The 17,944-nt window shown below is 35.1% G+C and overlaps 3 long non-coding RNA genes across 4 annotated transcripts in view; 1 reads left to right on the top strand and 2 right to left on the bottom strand.

The window, feature by feature from the left end:
* The window catches only part of LOC103657375, a 22,244-nt gene extending 21,241 nt beyond the window's left edge, over positions 1-1,003 (bottom strand). For both annotated transcript variants that reach the window (XR_566811.1, XR_566812.1), the window contains exon 1: positions 964-1,003. This is a non-coding gene — a long non-coding RNA (uncharacterized LOC103657375). The remainder of the gene's footprint in view (positions 1-963) is intronic.
* LOC103657376 overlaps positions 1-15,322 on the top strand; it is an 18,784-nt gene extending 3,462 nt beyond the window's left edge. Inside the window, exons 3-4 of the long non-coding RNA XR_566813.2 lie at positions 8,856-9,048; positions 15,107-15,322. This is a non-coding gene — a long non-coding RNA (uncharacterized LOC103657376). The remainder of the gene's footprint in view (positions 1-8,855; positions 9,049-15,106) is intronic.
* LOC103657378 lies at positions 14,866-17,944 on the bottom strand. Its single transcript, XR_566814.1, has 3 exons — positions 17,854-17,944; positions 17,114-17,244; positions 14,866-14,998 (listed from the first exon to the last, which is right to left on the bottom strand). It is a non-coding gene; the product is annotated as an uncharacterized LOC103657378 (long non-coding RNA).

The following is a 17,944-nucleotide window of genomic DNA, read 5'->3' as shown; positions in this document are numbered from 1 at the left end:
ATGGAGACTTCTTGCATAATTAGAAGTTACTTTGAAACATGCTATTAAAAAAAAACACTATTTGTATTTTCATAATGGGAAATACCCTAAAAAAAGAAAAATGAAAAAAAAATTAAATTATTTTCAGGATCAAATTGTTGCAGTAGTGTTGGTATTGTTATTCTGGGACATGTGTAAAAGTCATAGGATAAAGCAAAAGGGTACTTATTAGGTATCGTCAGGAACTGAGATTTCTGATATAGGAGAAAATGGAATACTATGTTTACTAGTTTCCTATGGCTGTTGTAACAACCTATCACTTTTTTTTTTTTTTTTTTTTGGTAGCTTAAAATAACAGCTATTCCCTAAGAGTTCTGTTAAGACAGAAGTCTAAAGCTTCACTGGGCTCGAATCTCTTGGAAGAATTTGTTTCCTTGCCTTTCACTTCTTCTAGAGATACATTCCTTGGCTTGTGATCCCTTTCTCCATCTTCAAAGCCAACAGTGTATCATTTTGCTTCAGTGGTCACATTGTTTTCAAGGTCCTTAATATAAGCAGGTTAGCTAGGTCCCTGTTACTATGTATAATACACACAGGTTCTATGTGTTAAGACCTAGGTATCTTTGGGGCCATTATCTAGCCTACAACTGTCTGCCTTCTGCCCCAAAGATTCACATACCAACCATGTGGAAAATACCTTCACTATCTTATCATCCGCAAAAGTATAAACCGATTATAGCATCAAAATCAACATAAATATGATCATTTCAAAAGTCCCAAATCTCATCTAGATAATAAATCAGGTATAGGTGAAACTTTGAGTATGATCCATCCTGGGGACTATTCCTTTCCATCTAGGAGCCTCTGAAACTTAGTAACAGTTATCTGTTCCCAAAATAAAATGATAGGTTAGGCATAGAATAACAATTATAGAAATTTCCACTTATGAAAGGGGAAAAGTCAAGGAAGAAAAGAGTCACTTACTATAGTAGTCTCATTTCTCCAGAGAAACTGCATCAAGTCTGTGTGTGTGTGGGTGTGTGTGTGAAATAAAGAAAGAAAGAAAAATAGAGAAAGAGAGATTTTAAGGAATTGGCTCCTGCACATGTGGGAGCTGGCCAGTCCAAAATCTGCAGGGCAGGCCAGCAGCCTGGATATTACAACATGAGTCCAAATACAGCACGGAGCCAGAATTCCTTCTTCCTCAGAGGCCCTTAGTCTTTTTTCTCTTAAGGCCTTTAACTGATTGAATGGGTCCCACTCACATTATGGATGGAAATCTAATTAATTCGAAGTCTACTTTCTAAAATGTAATCTCCTCTAAAAAGAAAAAAAAATCTTCACAGTGACATCAAGGTTGGAGAATATGTTTCCCTGACTTTTTAAGCTTGTAGAGCTGCACTGTTGTTTTGTTTTGTTTTGTTTTATTGTCTTGTGGTCAAGATGTGTTCTAGCTGTGCAAACCTAAAAAGCTAAAACAAAGACCAAGACAGCAATGATGACATCTAGCTAATCGATTGTGGTTTCCAAACACCAATTCTTACTAAAGAAATAATGGCTCTTGAGAGAGGTGATTTATTTTAGAATAGTGGTGAGAAATACAAAGATGAATGTGGGACATTTTGCCACACCAGAAATCAAAGATGCTATCAAAAACAACTGAGGCCACATCAAAAGGACTCCGAGGCCAACTTAAATAGGCCTGACCTAACCAGGGACAATTGACCACCATTAAAATAACTTCCATGGAGTGAAGCACATTAAGCTGATCAATTAATGATAATAAAAAATTAAAAGTCACAACTAATTAATCACCTTTAAAAGCTACTGAGGAACCAACTGATTATTTAAAGAATTGGTTAATAAAGGGAAAAATATCAAGAATTTACCTCCTCTATAAACAGTGAAGGAAAACAAATATTTAATGAAGAAAAGTAGCTATTTTTAAAAATATTTCAGCTAACAAATGGTAGAATATAAAATTTGAACATTGCCATGTTGCAAACCTTGATGAAAGAAAAAAATTTTGGCAATGATCACTAATGACCATTATCACCATAAAAGGAGAGACATTTTGCGTTATGTTCATTTTTATAGAGGTTCACAATACCATCTACTTAGTAAATATAGTCTACATCTGATCAAGACCCTGTCTCTAATCACCAATTTATAAGAAATTCAGGTGATAGAGCAGAATACCAAATGATCAAAGAAGCCAAATTCAGATATCATGTTAACTCTCAGTGTAGTGATCCTATATTTTTAAAAAATAAAATACGAAAAAGAGGGAGCTATAGAAGAGACTTAAGAGAAATAGCCACCAATTGCAAAGTTTGGGCATTACTAAGATCCAGATCTAAATAAAACATTAAAAAAATAATAATAATTGACATGGCCATTGGACAAATTTGAACACTGAGTATTTTATGGTATTAATGAATTACTATTATTATTATTTTTAAAGATTTTATTTATTTATTTGACAGAGAGACAGCCAGAGAGAGAGGGAACACAAGCAGGGGGAGTGGGAGAGGAAGAAGCAGGCTCACAGTGGAAGAGCCTGATGCGGGGCTCGATCCCATAACGCCGGGATCACGCCCTGAGCCGAAGGCAGATGCTTAACAACTAAGCCACCCAGGCACCCCAACTATTATTATTTTTTGAGGGAGACTAAATCCCAGCTTAAACATATATGCCAATTATTAATGAATCAAACCAAAGAAAGTCTGGACTATGCTTTAAATTTACCCTGGGGAGAAGAAAATTGTAAAAAGCACAAATAAATCAAGATGGTTGATGAGTTGGGGCACTTGGGTAGCTCAGTTGGTTAAGCGCCTGACTCTTGGTTTGAGATCAGGTCGTGATCTCATGGGTTATGAGATTGAGCCCCACATCCAGCTCTGTACTTAGCTGGGAGTCTGCTTGGGCTTCTCTCCCTCTGCACCTCCCCCCACATGTGCACATGTGCTCTCTCACTCTCTCTCTCTCAAATAAATAAATCTTAAAAAAATAAAGGATGGTTGATGAGTTTATAATGTTGAATTTAAGCAATGAGTACTTGAAGTTTCATAATACTCTTCTGCCTCTTCCTGTAATATTTGGATTTTTTCTCCAAGAAAAGTTTTATAAAGTTTTATAACTTAGAAAGAAATCTTGGTATTATACCTTTAATGCTGTCATATCTTAGCTAAATGATAAAAGTGATTATTTGTGAGTATATATATCCAAGTCCAACACACATAATTGGTAAATTGAAAATCTGCATTTATTTTGCTGAAAGAATGGAAAGTATCAGGTCAGAAAAATCTCAATATTCCTCCACTAAATATACTAAACTGAAAGTATTTGCTGCCTAATGCTCAGTCTCCCTTTCTGTTAATTCCAATGTTAATTAAACTCCCCCTCCTTTTTTCTAAACTAGACTTTCTATTTCTTCAGTGTGTCCTATATACTCCTTTTTAATCAAAAAGTTTGCTCCTCACAACATTCCTTTCTTCTAAACCTTTCCCTCTACTTTGAACCCAATAGAGCAACTTAACAAACATACTGAACTCAACAAACCATGATCCATGAAACAACTCAGATGTCCTGATCATAAACCCCTCTGGCTATTACCATGTTCCTCCTCTTCCCATTGTAGCATTATTTTTTTCATTTCTGATTCAGGCCATGATAAAGTAACTGGTACTTGACTTGCCAGAAAGAGAGAAAGAAAGAAAGAAAGAAAGAAAGAAAGAAAGAAAGAAAGAAAGAAAGAAAGAAAAAGAAACAAAGAAAAGAAAAAGAAAACTGGAGAAATAAGAAGCAATGGTTATCTGGTACTGGAAAAAACAAACAAAGAAACAAAGTATTGTACTTTGATCCCTGAGAGAAAGGAAACAATGCACTGAACCTTATAAATCATCCAACTTTCTACACAGAGGCAGCTTCCAGACTGCAAAGTAAAAAGGAAATTCCCAAGCGGAGGGCGGCAGTCTCGCTGAGTTGAAGTGACAGAGACCAGAGTTCAGGGAGACTGAAATACTGGGAATTGGTGGAATCCATCACCAGAGCAGAGGGAGCTTTGAAGAGAGAGCTCCAGAAATCTGCAGAGTGTTCCTGGAATCTTGGGATGGATAATATTCTGCAAAGGTGTGGGGTAAAACTCCACAAGGCTAGAAAATAAATGAAATGTTGAGAGCCATGAGCTGGACTTTGAGAAAATAGTACCAGATAAAAGAGTGAGATCCAGACTCATGTTTTGAGGCCAGTATTATCTTGATAACAAAACAATAAAAACACATTAAAATAAGAAAAGATATCTTAGAGTCCAATGTTTTTCACAAAGAGAAATTTAAAAATCCTTAAAATATTAGGAAATGAAATACAACAGTATCTTAAATGATAACATCATAACCAAGTACGATGTTGGTTTATCATTCAAAAATCAATGTAATTCACAATATTGACAAAATAGAGAACAGTCTTGATTATATCTTAGATACAGAAAAATCATTTAATAAAATTCTACATCCATTTATAATATAAACTCTTGGCAACCTAAAGTTATAGAAACATCCTCAACCTGATAAAAGGCATAGCTATAACTTCTATGCTATTACTATACTTAGTGTAAAAGACTAAATAATTTTCTCTAAAATTGAAGAAAAGGGAAAGGATATTTGTTCTCACCACTTCTATTCAACATCTTACTAATGATTCTAAACAGTAAAATATGTCAAGGAAAGTGCGTACTTAAAACATTTTGGAAAATACAAAGTTAAACTGACTATTCACATATGGTCTGGTCCTTCACATGAAAAACCCCAAGGAATCTGCAAGAATAGTGACTATAATTAATAAATAAATTTAAACTAATATAAGGATACAAAGTAATACAAAAATCCATTACATTTGTATGCTCTATCAACCAACTATTAGAAAATGAAAATTTAAGATGTTATTTATAATAACATCCCAAAGTATGTAAGGTGAAGAAATATATTTACCATGATATGTGCATGATTTGTACAATGAAAATTCTGAGCTATTGTTTAAATAATTTAAAGGCCTATAATCTTATGATTAAATTTCAGTCTTTTAGTGGGTCCGTGGCCTTCACTAGGGTTTCTTACCTTTTCTCCCCCCTCCCTTGCTTAGGTGATACTAGAGGGATCTGGAATTGGGAAGTTGCCTTTCCGCCTCTGTGAATTAAGGTTCTGTTAAAGTCCTTTTCACTGGAGGGGAGGCTTTTGTTATGGAGAATAAACTCCTATATTTCAAAGTATATTTCCTACCTCTGCTTTCCCTGTCAGTCTTGTGGCAATTTTTCTTGAAAATGATGGGGTACCTGGAAGTAAAGCCCACAATAATGTGGGCCAGTAAAAAGATCAGTGATTGCCAAAGATTAGTGCGGAAGAAGGGATGAGAAGTTGGAGCACAGATTATTTTTAGGTGGTGAAACTACTCTGTATTATACTATAATAGTAGATACATGTCATTATAAATTGGTCCCAAACCATAGAATTTACAACAGCAAAAGTGACCCGTCTGTAAACTATGGACTTCGGGTGATGAGGATGTGTCAATGTAGGTTCATCGGTTGTAACACACGTATTACTCCGGTAGGGGTTGCTAATAGCGAGGAAGGCTTTGCATGTGTGGGGGAAGGGAGGTATAGGGAAAACGTATCTTTTGCTCAATGTTGTGGTGAACCCAAAACTGCTCCAAAATGTATTTTAAAACAATTTCTAAGTTAAATTTTCTAACATAATACAAACTTTTATATATAATACAAATGCATAATACAAAATAAAGATAACTGAAAAATAAAAGAAATTCTCTCACACGTTTTTTCTGCTTAACACACAAATATATTCATAAATTCACACCTATATAGAGAAAAATATTCCTCTATTAAAAGTGCCCTTCTATTTAATAAATAAAACATGTAAGTGCTTGACTAGGTTGATATCATCTCTGTTTTGTTAAAGTCATTGTATTGATTGGGTTTTGACAAATTTACTTTACTGCCTAAGATTTTCTAAATAGTGGGTTATTCTAATCAGCACATTGGAAAGATTGAATTTCTATATTCATAAATCTGACCACATTAATATTTTCTTCCCAGAAATGGTAGTAATATCAGGAAAGATATTTTTTCTTTGGTAGCATTAATTCTTGTATGGCACACAGTATTGCAAAATAGAAATACTATTGATCTTAGTGCTCTACTTTTAAGAAAGGATTGATGAAATCTCAAACACTGTATTTCAAAATGTTTATTCAGAAGGAATCTGTCATATTGAGGATCTATGATGTACATGTTTGGATTATCTTCAATTATTCCTCTCTCTTGATTGTTTTAGCTGACCTTGCAATTGTCTTGCTTCTTCCGAGGCTATGGCTGTTATTTTTTGCTCCAGTGTTCCTGTGTGGCATGGGGCCTGTGTGGGAAAATATCCTTGAGAACAGATGTACTTGAAGTGATTTCAATTAACTAGAAAAGACTTCCTTCTTTATAAAATGCTTAATCTACCATGTGGGCAAATAAATCAAACATGAAGTAGGAAGAAGCCAGAAAAAAAAGGGTGAAGAGGAAGAGGGCTTTAGTAAGAGCAAAACAGTATATTATTTTGAGTCTACTTTCTGGGTAAAATCAATAATAGCACACTTAGCCTACTCAGAGATACATGAGTTAAAATTAATGAAATTTGAATAGAAAATTGCATGGGAAAAGTGTTTGAAGAGAGACTATTCAATATTTTAAACTGACATCTCCCTAAAAACTTTGTTAAATAGTATTAGCTAGTTTCTTATGAAATTGGAGATTTTCTAGCTAATGTTAGGTTACCTTTCTAATATTTGAACTTTGGCCAGAACATATGGAGACACAAAGACAGTGCAGGGCCAGAGGATAAAGAGCTAAACGAGTTCAGATATTTAAACCATGACTAAAGGAGAGGTTAGAGAGAATAAAGAAACGGTAGACTGCACAAAGAATAAGAGGGAGAGAAAGAAAGTCCATTGGATAAAGTTCAAGTTGTATAAGGACATGTTTTTAGCTTCTACATGTGATAATACAGCTCCACTCTTTGTCATACCATCAACAGAAACAAGGTCCTCCACCCATTATCCTACCCAACACAAGAGCTTTTTTAGAATGAAGAAACTGCCAACTCCCCTCTTCCGTATAAATTAATGTTCTAATCCGGAGGTAGTCAAATTATGCGGTCCATGGCATAAATCTAGTCTGCCATTGGTTTTTGTATTTTTAAATGGTTGGGAAAAATAAAAAGGATACTAATAATTCATAATATGTGAAAAAGGTATGAAATTCAAATATCAGTTTTCATCAATAAAGTTTTATTGCAATATTGGCATGCTAATGTGTTTATGCTAATTTTCTGTGGTTGCTTTTGCATTACAGCAACAGAACTGAGTATTTGCCACAGAGACCTTATTGTTCACAAGGCATAAAATATTTGTAACTTGTTCTTTTGCAGAGAAAATTTGACAACCCTTGTTCCAATTCAACAAAGGACCTTGCTAGGAAGCCAAAATTTAGACTCTTAAATAAACTTAGACCCATTCATCATTTCCTCCTCAGCTAAAATTAATTCTCATTTGTATGTGTTTTTTCTATCCTCTCCACACCATAATACAGTCTTTGAGGATAAGTTCTATGCCTCATATGTATTCTAGTCATTTTTTTTCTTGTCAATATTTCTGTAGCCCTTAGAGTTCATAGACCCTCAAATAGTTTAAGTGGGCAAGTAAATAGCATATTTGAAGACAGTGAAGACCATCCTTAATGGCAACAATGAATTATCTCTTTCTAGTCATAATTTCATCATTGATTTTTGAATCTAGTGTTCTCACAAAATGAGACTGAATTAATGAAGAATAAAATGGAAGATTTATTTTAATATACTTCATTCCTTTGTCATGTGTGTGTTTTAAATTTTTTTTCCAAAAGCAAGTTGTTTCTTATACATTGCTATCTTCTAATATTTATTTCCTGAGTTGTGATAATAACTATGTTATCAAAATAATTCAAAAGTATACGGAAGAGTAGGAAATTATTATTAATTTACACGTCCAAAGCCGTCTCCTGTGGTCCCTTCCATCCATTAAAGAAGAATGAATAGACTAGGGAAAGTTCAACACCCATATTGATTCTCTAGAATAAATTGGTGCGATGTGAGAAAAAACACCTTTCCTAGGTTTTTGCACTGTAGGGCACATTGCTTCCAGTCCTTCATTGATCTAGGGGGTTGAGGGTGGCCAGCATGTCAAAATTAAATTTTCAAGGCCATTTTCATCCTTATGATGGGTAGCACTGGCGAAAAGAGTGTGGTTTTCTCCCCCGTAAAATATTGGAAATGAACGTATTAGAACATTAGTAAAGCATGTGATGAGAGATGAAGAATGGATTGTATTTAAACAAGGTTCCCTTTACAGTTTTCTAAAAATACAAGTAAAGGCTTGAGCCTGGAATAGAACAAATAACATGAGGCAGAAAATTATAGTTTTAGCCACACTAAAACAGGGTTGTGGTGGCAGAATTTGGACCCGGTACTTTGCCACATGTGGGAGCATTTTCACGATAGCTTCCTGAATCTTGCACTTGTGCTATGATAGACTAAAACAGGAATTGTACAAACTGATATATTTCTTGAAACACTACCGGAAAGATAGAGAAATTTACTTTTTTTTAAATTACTTTTCCCCCTAGAGAGTATTGAGTTTGAGACTGCATGTTTCAGAGGGAAAAACAAAAGTATGTAGCAAAATGTGAGTTAACTAAGTAGAAGTGGGAAAAAATGTCCTAGTGAAATGACTGGTTAAACTTTGTCTTTTCTTTAATCTGTTCTTATGTACACCTGGTTTGAAAGGAAATGGAGGCAGTTCTGAAAAGGGAGGAAAGGTCCGCGAAGGGACCTGTTCAAGGCTCCAGCACTTTTCTGCCATCAAGGCCTGACAATCTGGTGAATCATGTAACTGTTCTTGGACAGGATTCAGAATGAATAGAACAGAAAACGTGGGAAATATTATGCCATGGATATGATAAAAGGACTTTGAGCTGTGGTAAGTTTAAATCATTCGGATGATAAAAGCTGAACACTAGAGACATGTTTAAGCAAGGCATAAAAAAGTTTAGGAAGCCCTGCACTCGGACTGTTCAAGGATTTAAAGCTCCATAGAGTAATGACTCCATGTGGCATGGTTTTACTTTTCTTTCTTTCTTTTTTTTTTTTTAAGGTTTATTTAGCTATTTGTCGGGGGGGGGGGGGCACAAGTGGAGGGAGGGGCAGAAGGAGAGAGAATCTCCAGCAGACTCGGCTAAGCAGGGAGCCCCACTGAGGGGCTCCATCCCAGCACCCTGAGACCATGACCTGAGCCGAAATCAAGAGTGGGCCACTTAACCGACTGAGCCACCGAGCTCTGGTTCTGCTTGTCTTAACGGAGTGCTGAGACTGATAGCCGTGTGTGAGCACCACTAAGGTGCTGCTGACTTCCTGCTCATACTTGCAAGCCTGGTTGGGGAGATTAAAACCTTACGCACGCACACTCAAAACTGGTTACTTTCAGAGTTTAAGACAAACAATAAATAACTCAAAGTATATGAAGAGGACATTTGAGCTTTGAGCTCCACTTCTTGTATTAGACACCCCAAGGTCGAGGAGCCTTTGGAGCACTGGGCTCCGTGAAGGTTATATTTACTTTTTTTCCCCACCATCCTTGATGTGTCAACTTTGGTTCAAATTCTTTATACACCTTTTTAAAAAATTATTTTATCCTCATAATAGCCTATGAAATAGGAATTACTGTAATTCTAAATGTTGTAGATAAGAGGATGAAGTTTGGAAACAGGAGGTACTTTTTCCAAGGTCACAGTAGCAGCAATGGGTTAGTCGGAAATTTTGATGCACATCTCTTTTCATCCCTTTGCCCAAGACTTTCACCACTGTAGCATTTTACTGAAGAACAAGGGACCTAGAAAGGCAGAATTATAGGACTACAGAGGACTTTGGAGAGGTCAGATTCAACTTGCTTTTTTTTTTTTTTAACAAGAAATTAGAGTTCGGTGTTCAAGGTGGGTGGCTGATGCAGAACTAAGAACCCATGTCTCCTGAACCCTATAAACTCATCTGACTATATAAACTACTTATATTTGCTTGCATAACAAAATATTCCTTCATCCATTGAGCATCGTTATTCTAATGTAGGCAACTTTCAAGATACTCAGTATCTACAGACCAAGTAATACAGTTTTACGAAGTGTTTATGTAATGGTTACATATATTTTTAAATAATTACATAAGTTTTCAGTGAACCTGTCTTGCCGTTGTTACTGGCATAGCAAAATCTTAATCTCTATGTAGCTGGTTAAGGAGGTATCGTTATAAACTATATTAAAAGCTATCCAAACACTCAGAACTAAATTGATTCCTATGCCCCTCAAATCACCAATCTTGAAACAAAATCAGAAACTTGGCAGGATGAGCTTAAATTCTTAAATGAAAAGACTCAAACACTACAGTCTGAACTACAGACCTTTAAAGCTCTCTCAGGAGTTTTAATTAAGAATAATGCTGTTCTCTTCAGGAAAGAGAGACACACTTTAAAACTTTATGGAAAAAAAAAAAGCAATAGATCTTAAATCCATGTGAGAACTCAGAGAGAAATACTACATACTAATCCTACTGCTATAATTGAAGCTATTTTGAAGATTTAATTCTCACTCCTCCCTTTTTGCCAAAGGCTAATGCTTTTGCATACCAATGATAAGGTTCAATACCCACGTGAGCTCAGAGGAGTCTTCCTTGGGGCTTTAGGAAGCAATGCTGTAGATACAGATAGAATTGCCTCCATTATATGAAGAGGAATTATGTATGCAATATAAAATGCTTTTTTCCTTTTAATTATCCCTTTGCTTTTTATTCAAAGGTCTTTGAGCCTTCTCCCAAAGTGGCGCTATTTTACCTTAAACAACCTTTTCCATTCTCAACCACAGTGGTTCATTTGCCATACCACTGAAAATTAAAAAAAAAATTCAATTTCCCAAACCATAAAAAAAAAAAAAAAAAAAAAAAAAAAAAGTGAAAAGTAGAAGAAAATACAGACCTCACCCATAGCACAAAACTGGCCCAGAGCTATGTTGTGTCATGGAGTGTTAAGAAATATATGCTGGGGGGCACCTGGGTGGCTCAGTGGGCTAAGCATCTGCCTTTGGCTCAGGTCATGATCTCAGCTCCTGGGATCGAGCCCTGTGTCAAGCTCCTGTGTCAAGTTGCTTGCAGGCAACTTGCTTCTCCCTCTCCTCCCTGCTTGTGCTCTCTCTCTCAAATAAATAAAATCATATATATATATATATATATATATATATATATACTGATATTTTTTAAATTAATTGATGACATTTAAGATAGAGGGTACTACATTTAAGTAATCTGAATTCCTAGTTTTGTCTTAAAAAATCAAAAGACCTAGTAATGTTGGTGCAGTATTTCTGCATAGAAGTAGTAACTTCTACATCTGGGTTGTCTATAGTATCTCCAGTTCACCACATTACCGCTATCTTTATTATTAACCCAAACACCTTCAATGGGTTCTGTAGGCTTGTGAGTTTTCCACTTCTTCAGTCAACTATAGCATTCATGCATGTGATATTCATGGTTTTTGCTATTTGCAAGCAAAACTCAAGGTCTAGAATATAAATTAATATTTCATTTTACTACAAACCCAAATTAACTTTCTGTCTGCTGCAGGATGGCACGCAAGAGCATGTCATTGAGTCAGAAAGTGGGCATAACCCATTTCCATTTTGTTCATCTCATCCCACCTTTGTCCTTCTGAACCCATCATTGCATGGCCAATAACTTAATAAGTAAAAACAAATAAAAAGTAAATATTAAAACAATATTTTTGCTTTGAAAAATGACCCCGAGGAAAAATTCACATTCAATTCTCACAGAAAACAAGAAATAATAAATATATTAAGAAAACAATGTGTTTTATAATGTGTGTTTTATTCATTAGTGGGCTAGATCCACACTATAATGAAACCACCACGGTCATTTTTCGAAAAACCGAAAAAACTATTTTTATTATTCTTCTTATGAATGCTACAACTAAAGCAAAACGGTTCATCGAGAGAAAGAGAAATGGAAATTGATATTTTACTTTACTTGGGTTGTGAGTATAATGCACAAGGAATATGTAACTCTCCTTAACGGAGTAGCATTAGAAAACTCCAATAGACTACACAAATACTCCATAAATGAGTGCCAGATGAATGTGACTAATAGGATGTTATTCAAGTAAAATTTAACTGGAATATTTTAAGAAGTATTTTTTAGCACGATCTGTTTACTTATACCACAAATATTTATTGAATGACTATTATACGCAACGTATTTTCTTTGTTTTTATGACTCTCACAGTCTAGTAGGAAAGATAGACATTCAACAATCACACATATATATCACATATATAAACTTCACTGAAAGACTAGTAGTTAGCAAGGGCTGGGGGAAGAGGGAAGGTGGAGAATAACTGTTAAAGGGTACTGCATTTCTTTGGGGATGATGGGAATATTATAACATACAGTGCTAATTATGATATCGTGGTGATGATCGCACAACTCCGTGCATACACTAAAACCATTGAATTACATACTTTAAAAGGGTAAAATTTATGTCGATTACATCTCAAAAAGGCTGTTATTACAAAAAAAAAGATCATGCCTCTTCATGGCTCAAAACTCACCCTCTGTTTACATTTGTCAAGCTTTGGAGAATATTTAAAGACATTTCTATAGCCTTTGAGGACCTAGATTTTGAAGGACTATCTCTCTTGGCCCCAGCTGCTGCCATTCCACGCTTCACTAACTGCTCACTTACAGCTCATTTTGACATTCTTTAATTGCCAAATTTATTCTCGCCTTAGTGACTTCACCCTTTCTGTTCCACTTCCCGGAAAGCCACGGCCCTGGATAATTTCATAGCTCACTTTCTTTTTTCATTGAAATCTCTATTGGAATGGGAAAAAATTAGAAGTGAATTTCCTGAACACAATCTCTGAAATAGCCCTGTTTTTCCACTACCCTCGCTCATCCATTTATCTATATTATTTCTATGTCTTTATTTTTATAACTCAATACTTTTCATATTTTATATATAATTATTTAGTTTTTATGTTTCCAGTATTTCTCTGTAGATTGTTATGAAGTCTCTGTTTTATTTACTTACATGGCTTTAGCAGTTTTGAATGAGTTAATAAATGGAAAGAGGAATGAATTGAGTATGCTGACTATTAAGCACGATAATTAAACTTTAAGCCTTAATTTTCTCATCTGTAAAATGTGAATAATAGTATTACCTGTCTGGAGACATTTCATGGTTGAATGAAATGTGTGAAGAATACCTAGCATATACTTCAACTATCCTAGATAATAGGAATCCAAAGCCAACTTTTTTCTGTGTACCTATAAGGACTCTGAATTTTGTTATACCATCAGGGACACAATCAGATAAAAACACTAATAATTTGCCTTATCTTAAAAACATCTGTACTTAAATTCCAAGAGATAAAAGAAATTAAAAAAAAAAGAAAGTAATAAACAAAGCATTCAAGATTTAAATACAAGATACTTTGAGATCCTGAAGGTGGATATTGTTAGTGATTTCTTGAATTGCCTCACTTAATGTCAAAAAAGCCTCTGGAGTAATTAGATTACCTGTCCCATAGTCATTGCTAAAGGAAAGAATTATTCAGGCCTGTTGATTTATCCGTAGAAATAATCTGCGGAAAGAAGACTTGAGTGTTGAACCAATTTTATGCTGTCAACATCTAAAAAAGTGTTGCCCAAAGGAGAGCATAAAGGCTGAGGGTCTGAAAATTCTGTAACTTTTCTTGCTTTTTATTAAGATAATAACAATGGGACTGTGCTACATTCCTTCCCAAGAACTTAAAAAAAAAAATCTTGATTTTGAATAAAAGTGGGCCAGCATGGGAATATATGTCTTAAAGGGGTATCTGAACGGTCTTATCGTTATTCAGGTAAGAATCACGTAATGAGTGCCTAATGTTTTTAAGGCTATCCTCACCCTGAGGACTATATGGAAGAGCAAAGCAGATCAATCTCATGTCTTCATGAAGACTAGAGTGTTACAAGGGATACTGACATTAAATAAACTAGCCAAAATAGTTTTTAAAAAATAAATACATATTTAAAAGCAGTGTATTTAGAAAGAAATAACTACATCTGGGTTCCAAGGAGAGAACAATGGAAGTACTGCAGAAGAATTTAATATAAATTGTAATTAGGGATTATTTCTTTGAGGAAGTGAAATTTGGGTAAAGGCCTACAAATCTAGTTGGAGGTAGCCAGGAACATGAGAGAGCTATGAGTATGAACCCATCACCAAAAGAAATAACATGCACATATTCCTGAGGGAGGAGCTAATCAAGCATATTTGAAGAATAAAGTGTAGCAAGACTGGGAAGTAGATCTGCAGTGGTGTGCTTTCTAAGATGGGGCTAGAAGGATGGGCAAGGACCAGAACTTCCGAGACTTTTTCCACTTTTCTCAAGAATACATTATCGAAGTTCCTTCCTTCCTTCCTTTCTCCCTTCCTTCCTTCCTTCCTTCCTTCCTTCCTTTCTTCCTTTCTAGATCACTTTGGAGTTGTTGCTGTTGTTGTTTTTAATAGTCTTAGTAGGAGACTCAGTCAGTGTTGTATTTTAAAGACTATTCATGTCTTTCTTTAGAAGGTTATTGCTTTATTCTAAGAAGAGGCGAGTTGGTTTGGACTGGTGTGGTAGGACAGTATCAATGGATGGAAGTGGAGATTTATCTCTGAGGTCAAATTGGCAGAATGTGAAAGAGAGAGAGAAAAAAACATTTGAAATTGTTTATCAAAAAACACGTATGGTGGAGGTTCTTGTGGACGTCAAGACGAACTGCACCAAGAAACACATTCCAAGCCTTTCAGTTGGATCAAGAAGCAATATTCTTCAGCTTTCCCAAGATCTAAAATAATAATAATAATAATAATAATAATATATTTTTTCTGATTGTTCACATGCTATACTTTGCAGTATGTATGCTTCTTACCCAATAACTCATTTTATCTTCCAGGGAATAATTGGAAAAAGTATCACTATGTTCAAAATTTTATAATGGAGACCAGGACTTAGATCACTTAACTTGCTCAAAGACTCCCAGTACTATGCGGCAAGATCTCCTCTCTAATCCACGTTTGGCTGATTTGAATGTCACTAATGAACCTGGTTGCCAGCCCTAAGTCAACATAGGCATCATCTAAGGTGCTACTCAAAATAAATATTCTGAAATCTCAAACTCAGTTTTCTGATTCTATAGATAAGCGATTTGGCCTAAGATCCACATTTTCACTACCCACACCAGAAAGAATGTAATAAGGACCACACTTTCATCCAGACTGACACAATTCTAACGGATTTTTTGGAGGTATGTGGGTAAAAGTCTGCAATCCTACATTTCTGTAACACTCCCAATTTGACTTGAAAGGCTGCCTAATTTCCACCTCACTGGGACATTACAGGAAACAATTCCAGCCTGTAAAACTGGAATTCTTAATACTCGAGCCTGCTGAAGTATATCAGTGTCCAGACACCTGGGAAGCCAGTATGGTGGTAAAAATTTCAGTATTCAGTGTTACTCTCATTGATTTTCCTAAAAGATATTTTGCCTCCTGAGATGGAGCTAGTTGAAAAGCAATGGGAGGAAGACAAGCTGGATTCTGGGACTGTGTAGGAAAGAATATCTCTCAAATAATCGATAGCTACATGAAGTAGATATGAAATATAAATTCTATCTTGTACTATTGCCAGCACATTCTTCTGCTTTAAGACTTACCCTAATTCTCACACCCAGAGGCTCTCTTTACTATAAATTGTGATAGAATCTAGTGTGATTGTAGTATACACTTATGTCAACAAGTACTCGGTTAGATGGAATTTTCCATTTATTTGACATATAGGTAATAAAAATCGCTGCTAGGAATAATAAATGATGTATAAAGTGTTCTTGCCCTGGAAACTATAATCAATAATATTCCAAAATATTGTATTCTTAGCTGACAAGCCTATTCTTAGCTTATGCCACACCATCGTGCTTAAATACATGAAATCAATCATTATTTTAATCATTAACACTTATTCTAGAAACTGTAATAGAGGACAAAAAAAGATCGCTTAGTTTTCAAAATTGTATTAATGTTTAAAATAACTTTTCTCAACATCTGGACTTGTTCAAACTTATTCATACCACTTTTTCTACTTTATATCATTTGATAATTATCAAAGTAACACTCTCACTGCTACTACAAATAATAATTCAAATAATAATAGTATTATTAATGAATGTATTACCAGAACCACCAATTATCTTATTTAGAAGAATAAAATGGCAACACTGCACAGTAACTCATAAAAAGATACACCAAATTAGATACAAATTTTAAAACACTATTACCTTCAACAGATAGCTGAGGAATGAAAGAAAATAAGGTACAATTAGCCATTATACTCCAAGAAAGTAAATACTGCCCTAGAAGTATCTTTGAGGACAAGAGAACAACTTTTATAAAGGCGATCACTAAAGGGGTTAAGAACACAGACTATAGAGTAAAGTAAAACCAGATTCAAATCCTCACTGTGCCATCCCCTAGTGGGATGTACCTGGTAAAATGTATTTATCCTTCCTGAACTTTGGTTTTCTTTTCTTATAACTGAAGAAATATTGTTCCCCATTGGCTTTATTTAAGAAGTTATGTGAACTAATGCAAACATTTCACACATAACACTCATTAGCAATTAGACAAGCAGTATGACTTTCAGCTTCTCAGAATAAATGAGCTTAAAATCTGTATTGTACTTACTACATTCTAGAATATGGGAAGGTTGCTGAAAACCCTGGACCTCATTTTCTTCATCTATAAAATGGGACTAATGACAGTATTAATTTCGTAGAGTGGGTTTTGAGACGTGTGTAGGTAGAACAGCGCCTGATTCAGTGTAGGCTCTCAATCAACACATGCTGTTATCACTACTGTAAAATCGCCTTTTGGTTTGGGAGAAGGCAAAGTTATGGTTAACTGCTCACCTTTCCTTAGACGCATTTTCTACTTGCTATGTTGCCTAAGTGAAGTTTTAATCCCAGTTTAGTCCCCATTGAGAAATAATTACAACTTGCACATATTTATTTTCCCAGAAGTATGTGTTGCCTTCGGGAGTCTGAAAAACATGTTAGGAAATCACTTTTACTAAGACCAAAATGATACAATGTATTCCAAAGGTCAATTTCAACACCTTTTGGAATGTCTCCAACATTGTTTCTCCTTTTAGATTTCACTAAAATTACTACTAATAAAGTAAACCCTCGTTGTAATCAAGCAAACCCCAACATATTATTATGTGAAAGTATGATATATGAAATTTACTTTATTTATATTCATAAACATTTTGCAAGACTACTACCTGTTCATTGCGTAACTACCGCAGCAGCCCTATTGTACACATCAGTCAAAATGGGCAAGGGGGCAGTAAACCATAAAGTCTATAAATTGCCAGAAACATTTTTCAGGACAGCTTCCTTTTTTTATACAGGTAGGACCTGTATCAAAGAAATATCGTCTGAGGAGGATGCAAACAACATTGCAGATTACTTCACTTTTTATATCTAAAGCACACATAATGCTGATAAAAATTCTGGCCTAGAAGATAAAAACATTATAGAAACACTAGGAACATTGTTATCAGCTAGGAAGGACAAGATAAACAAACAAACACACACATTCAGAAACAATGATATACAGCAAACATCCATATCACAACTCTGCATACCATAGCTGGAAGGTATCCGTAGTCTTCGAGAGACTCACTGTAAATATTCCTGCATTTATGGATGGTGCCCTTTGATAGACAGTGAATGACA

Source organism: Ursus maritimus, unplaced genomic scaffold (genome assembly GCF_017311325.1).
Source record: "Ursus maritimus isolate PB19 unplaced genomic scaffold, ASM1731132v1 scaffold_29, whole genome shotgun sequence".
NCBI lineage: Eukaryota > Metazoa > Chordata > Mammalia > Carnivora > Ursidae > Ursus > Ursus maritimus.
This window is presented reverse-complemented; position numbering and strand designations above follow the sequence as displayed.